The sequence below is a fragment of the Lucilia sericata genome, unplaced genomic scaffold (genome assembly GCF_015586225.1).
Source record: "Lucilia sericata isolate MDLA Ls3-8-SP2 unplaced genomic scaffold, ASM1558622v1 Contig001106F_arrow, whole genome shotgun sequence".
Classification (NCBI taxonomy): Eukaryota; Metazoa; Arthropoda; class Insecta; order Diptera; family Calliphoridae; genus Lucilia; species Lucilia sericata.
This window is the reverse complement of record NW_023995078.1, coordinates 87,424-93,423: the sequence shown is the minus strand read 5'-3', so window position 1 is coordinate 93,423 and position 6,000 is coordinate 87,424.

Sequence of the window (6,000 nt, the reverse complement as noted above, 5' to 3'; positions counted from 1 at the left end):
TAGTCTGGACTATAGTCTAGTCTATAGTCTGGACTTTAGATTAGTCTATAGTCTGGACTATAGTTTAGTCTATAGTCTGGACTATAGTTTAGTCTATATTCTGGACTATAGTTTAGTCTATATTCTGGACTATAGTTTAGTCTATAGTCTGGACTATAGTTTAGTCTATAGTCTGGACTATAGTTTAGTCTATAGTCTGGACTATAGTTTAGTCTATAGTCTGGACTATAGTTTAGTCTATAGTCTGGACTATAGTTTAGTCTATAGTCTGGACTATAGTTTAGTCTATAGTCTGGACTATAGTTTAGTCTATAGTCTGGACTATAGTTTAGTTTATAGTCTGGACTATTGTTTAGTCTATAGTCTGGACTATAGTTTAGTCCATAGTCTGGACTATAGTTTAGTCTATAGTCTGGACTAAAGTATAGTCTATAGTCTGGACTATAGTCCAGTCTATAGTCTGGACTATAGCCTAGTCTATAGTTTGGACTATAGTTTCATCTATAGTCTGGACTATAGTCTAGTCTATAGTCTGGACTATAGTCTAGTGTATAGTCTGGAGTATAGTTTAGTCTATAGTCTGGACTCTAGTCTAGAATATAATCTCGACTATAATCAAGTCTATAATCTGGACTATAGTTTCATCTATAGTCTGGACTATAATCTAGTCTATAGTCTGGACTATAACCTAGTCTATAGTCTGGACTACAGTCTAGTCTATAGCCTAGTTAATAGTCTGGACTATAGTCTAGTCTATAGTCTGGACTATAGTCTAGTATATAGTCCGGACTATAGTCTAGTATATAGTCCGGACTATAGTCTAGTATATAGTCCGGACTATAGTCTAGTATATAGTCCGGACTATAGTCTAGTATATAGTCCGGACTATAGTCTAGTCTGCAGTCCGGTCTATAGTCTCGACTATAGTTCAGTCTATATTCCGCACTATAGTCTAGTCTAAAATGTCGACTATAGTTCAGTCTATAGTCTGGACTATACTTTAGTCTATAATCTGGACTATAGTTTAGTCTATAGTCTAGTCTATAGTCTGGATTATAGTTTAGTCTATAGTCAGGACTATAGTTTAGTCTATAGCATGGAATATAGTCTAGTCTATAGTCTGGACTATAGTTTAGTCTATAGTCTGGACTATAGTTTAGTCTATAGTCTGGACTATAGTCTAGTCTATAGTCTGGACTGTAGTTTAGTCTATAGTCTGGACTATAGTTTAGTCTATAGTCTGGACTATAGTCTAGTCTATAGTCTGGACTATAGTTTAGTTTATAGGTTGGACTATAGTTTAGTCTATAGTCTGGACTATAGCTTAGTCTATAGTCTGGACTATATTCCAGTCTATATTCTGGCCTATAGTTTAGTCTATAGTCTGGACTACAGTTTAGTCTATAGTCTGGATTATGGTTTAGTCTATAGTCTGGACTATAGTTTGGTCTATAGTCTGGACTATAGTTTAGTCTATAGTCTGGACTATAGTTTAGTCTATAGTCTGGACTATAGTCTAGTCTATAGTCTGGACTATAGTCTAGTCTATAGTCTGGACTATAGTCTAGTCTATAGTCTGGGCTATAGTCTAGTCTATAGTCTGGACAATAGTCTAGTCTATAGTCTGGACTACAGTCTAGTCTGTAGTCTAGTCTATAGTCTGGACTATAGTCTAGTCTATAGTCTGGACTATAGTCTAGTCTATAGTCTGGACTATAGTCTAGTCTATAGTCTGGACTATAGTCTAGTCTACAGTCTGTACTATAGTCTAGTCTATAGTCTGGACTATAGTCTAGTCTATAGTTTGTACAATAGTCTAGTCTATAGTCTGGATTATAGACTAGTCTGTAGTCTGAACTATAATCTAGTCTATAGTCTGAACTATAGTCTAGTCTATAGTCTGGACTATAGTTTAGTCTATAGTCTGGACTATAGTTTAGTCTATAGTCTGGACAATAGTCTAGTCTATAGTCTGGACTATAGTCTAGTCTATAGTCGGGACTATAGTCTAGTCTAGTCTGGACTATAGTCTAGTCTATAGTCTCGACTATAGTATAGTCTATAGTCTCGACTATAGTATAGTCTATAGTCTCGACTATAGTATAGTCTATAGTCTCGACTATAGTATAGTCTATAGTCTCGACTATAGTATAGTCTCGACTATAGTATAGTCTATAGTCTCGACTATAGTATAGTCTATAGTCTCGACTATAGTATAGTCTATAGTCTAGTCTGTAGTCTGGACTATAGTCTAGTCTATAGTCTGGACTATAGTCTCGACTATAGTTCAGTCTATATTCCGGACTATAGTCTAGTCTAAAATGTCAGTCTATAGTCTGGACTATAGTTTAGTCTATAGTCTGGAATATAGTTTAGTCTATAGTCTGGACTATAGTTTAGTCTATAGTCTGGACTATAGTTTAGTCTATAGTCTGGACTATAGTTTAGTCTATAGTCTGGACTATAGTTTAGTCTATAGTCTGTACTATAGTCTAGTCTATAGTCTGTACTATAGTTTAGTCTATAGTCTGTACTATAGTTTAGTCTTTAGTCTGCACTACAATTTAGTCTATATTCTGGTCTATAGTTTAGTCTATAGTTTAGTCTATAGTTTAGTCTAGTCTATAGACTATAGTTTAGTCTATAGACTAGACTATAGTTTAGTCTATAGACTAGACTATACTCCAGACTATAGACTAGACTATAGTCCAGACTATAGATGAAACTATAGTCCAGATTATAGACTAGATTATAGTCCAGTCTATAGTCTGGACTATAGTCTAGTCTATAGTCTGTACTATAGTCTAGTCCATAGTCTGGACTAAAGCCTAATCTATATTCTAGACTATAATCTATTCTACAGTCTGGACTATAGTCTAGTTCTAGTCTAGAATATAGTCTAGTTTGTAGTGTGGCCTATAGTCTAGTCCACAGTCTGGACTATAGTCTAGTCCATAGTCTGGACTATAGTCTAGTCCATAGTCTGGACTATAGTCTAGTCTATAGTCTGGACTTTAGATTAGTCTATAGTCTGGACTATAGTTTAGTCTATAGTCTGGACTACAGTTTAGTCTATATTCTGGACTATAGTTTAGTCTATATTCTGGACTATAGTTTAGTCTATAGTCTGGACTATAGTTTAGTCTATAGTCTGGACTATAGTTTAGTCTATAGTCTGGACTATAGTTTAGTCTATAGTCTGGACTATAGTTTAGTCTATAGTCTGGACTATAGTTTAGTCTATAGTCTGGACTATAGTTTAGTTTATAGTCTGGACTATTGTTTAGTCTATGGTCTGGACTATAGTTTAGTCCATAGTCTGGACTATAGTTTAGTCTATAGTCTGGACTAAAGTATAGTCTATAGTCTGGACTATAGTCCAGTCTATAGTCTGGACTATAGCCTAGTCTATAGTTTGGACTATAGTTTCATCTATAGTCTGGACTATAGTCTAGTCTATAGTCTGGAGTATAGTTTAGTCTATAGTCTGGACTCTAGTCTAGAATATAATATCGACTATAATCAAGTCTATAATCTGGACTATAGTTTCATCTATAGTCTGGACTATAATCTAGTCTATAGTCTGGACTATAACCTAGTCTATAGTCTGGACTACAGTCTAGTCTATAGCCTAGTTAATAGTCTGGACTATAGTCTAGTCTATAGTCTGGACTATAGTCTAGTATATAGTCCGGACTATAGTCTAGTATATAGTCCGGACTATAGTCTAGTATATAGTCCGGACTATAGTCTAGTATATAGTCCGGACTATAGTCTAGTATATAGTCCGGACTATAGTCTAGTCTGCAGTCCGGTCTATAGTCTCGACTATAGTTCAGTCTATATTCCGCACTATAGTCTAGTCTAAAATGTCGACTATAGTTCAGTCTATAGTCAGGACTATACTTTAGTCTATAATCTGCACTATAGTTTAGTCTATAGTCTAGTCTATAGTCTGGATTATAGTTTAGTCTATAGTCAGGACTATAGTTTAGTCTATAGCATGGAATATAGTCTAGTCTATAGTCTGGACTATAGTTTAGTCTATAGTCTGGACTATAGTTTAGTCTATAGTCTGGACTATAGTCTAGTCTATAGTCTGGACTGTAGTTTAGTCTATAGTCTGGACTATAGTTTAGTCTATAGTCTGGACTATAGTCTAGTCTATAGTCTGGACTATAGTTTAGTTTATAGGTTGGACTATAGTTTAGTCTATAGTCTGGACTATAGCTTAGTCTATAGTCTGGACTATATTCCAGTCTATATTCTGGCCTATAGTTTAGTCTATAGTCTGGACTACAGTTTAGTCTATAGTCTGGATTATGGTTTAGTCTATAGTCTGGACTATAGTTTGGTCTATAGTCTGGACTATAGTTTAGTCTATAGTCTGGACTATAGTTTAGTCTATAGTCTGGACTATAGTCTAGTCTATAGTCTGGACTATAGTCTAGTCTATAGTCTGGACTATAGTCTAGTCTATAGTCTGGGCTATAGTCTAGTCTATAGTCTGGACAATAGTCTAGTCTATAGTCTGGACTACAGTCTAGTCTGTAGTCTAGTCTATAGTCTGGACTATAGTCTAGTCTATAGTCTGGACTATAGTCTAGTCTATAGTCTGGACTATAGTCTAGTCTATAGTCTGGACTATAGTCTAGTCTACAGTCTGTACTATAGTCTAGTCTATAGTCTGGACTATAGTCTAGTCTATAGTTTGTACAATAGTCTAGTCTATAGTCTGGATTATAGACTAGTCTGTAGTCTGAACTATAATCTAGTCTATAGTCTGAACTATAGTCTAGTCTATAGTCTGGACTATAGTCTAGTCTGTAGTCTGGACTATAGTCTAGTCTATAGTCTGGACTATAGTCTAGTCTATAGTCTGGACTATAGTCTAGTCTATAGTCTGGACTATAGTCTAGTCTATAGTCTGGACTATAGTCTAGTCTATAGTCTGGACTATAGTTAGGTCTATAGTCTGGACTATAGTTTAGTCTATAGTCTGGACTATAGTTTAGTCTATAGTATAGTCTATAGTATGGTCTATAGTCTTGACTATAGTCTATAGCTTGGACCACAATCTAGTCTATAGCTTGGCTTATAGTGTAGTTCATATTCTGGACAATACTGTGGCCTTTTGTCTATAGCCTGGACTATAGTCTAGTATAAAAATAAAATAAATAAAAAAAAATTATAAATTATAAAATATTTTATAATTAATTATAAAAATTTTATAAAATAAGAATTTTGTAAAACTATGTAGTTATTGTTTTCCCAGAAGAATTATTTTTTTTTATTTTTCAACCAAAAACTTTGATATCTGTTGCGTATCATAGGTATTTTAAGACTGATAACTTCAAAAGCAAATAGGAAAGCCCACAAACACTAGACTACAACACTACAAATTGTTGTAATATTAAACCATATGATCTATTTATTTTCAAAAATATTATCAAAAATAAGAACAAGTTTAACCATATGATAGACACAACACATGACGACGTCAATGTCGTCAGATGGGTACACAAGTGTTTGTTACCAAGATAAGATTAAATTTAAATGCATTGAATGAAAAAAAAACTCAAATAATCATAATAACAAAATAAATAATAATTTCTAAGCATATAATTCATATAAACTAAGTTTATTTGTAGTTATGTATGTATATAAATATGTAGTTGTTATTGGTATCTAAATTACTAACGGCTATGTTAATTTTAACTGATAATTTAATTTATAAATATGTTTTCGTAGCAGCTCTAATATTATATTACCAAATTTATATTTGTTATAAAGTTAACAGTAATTAACACTAAACTGTTTAGATTGATTAAATGTAAGGGAAGCACGTGATGTTTGAATTTTGATTAAGAGCTGAAAAGTTTGTTGGTTCGTATAACTTAGAAAATATGTATGTAGTATATGTATATATATTGACAAAACGGTCCAAAATTCAAAAATACTGAAAAACTACGATCACTTTTATTTTCCCTTAAATAAAAA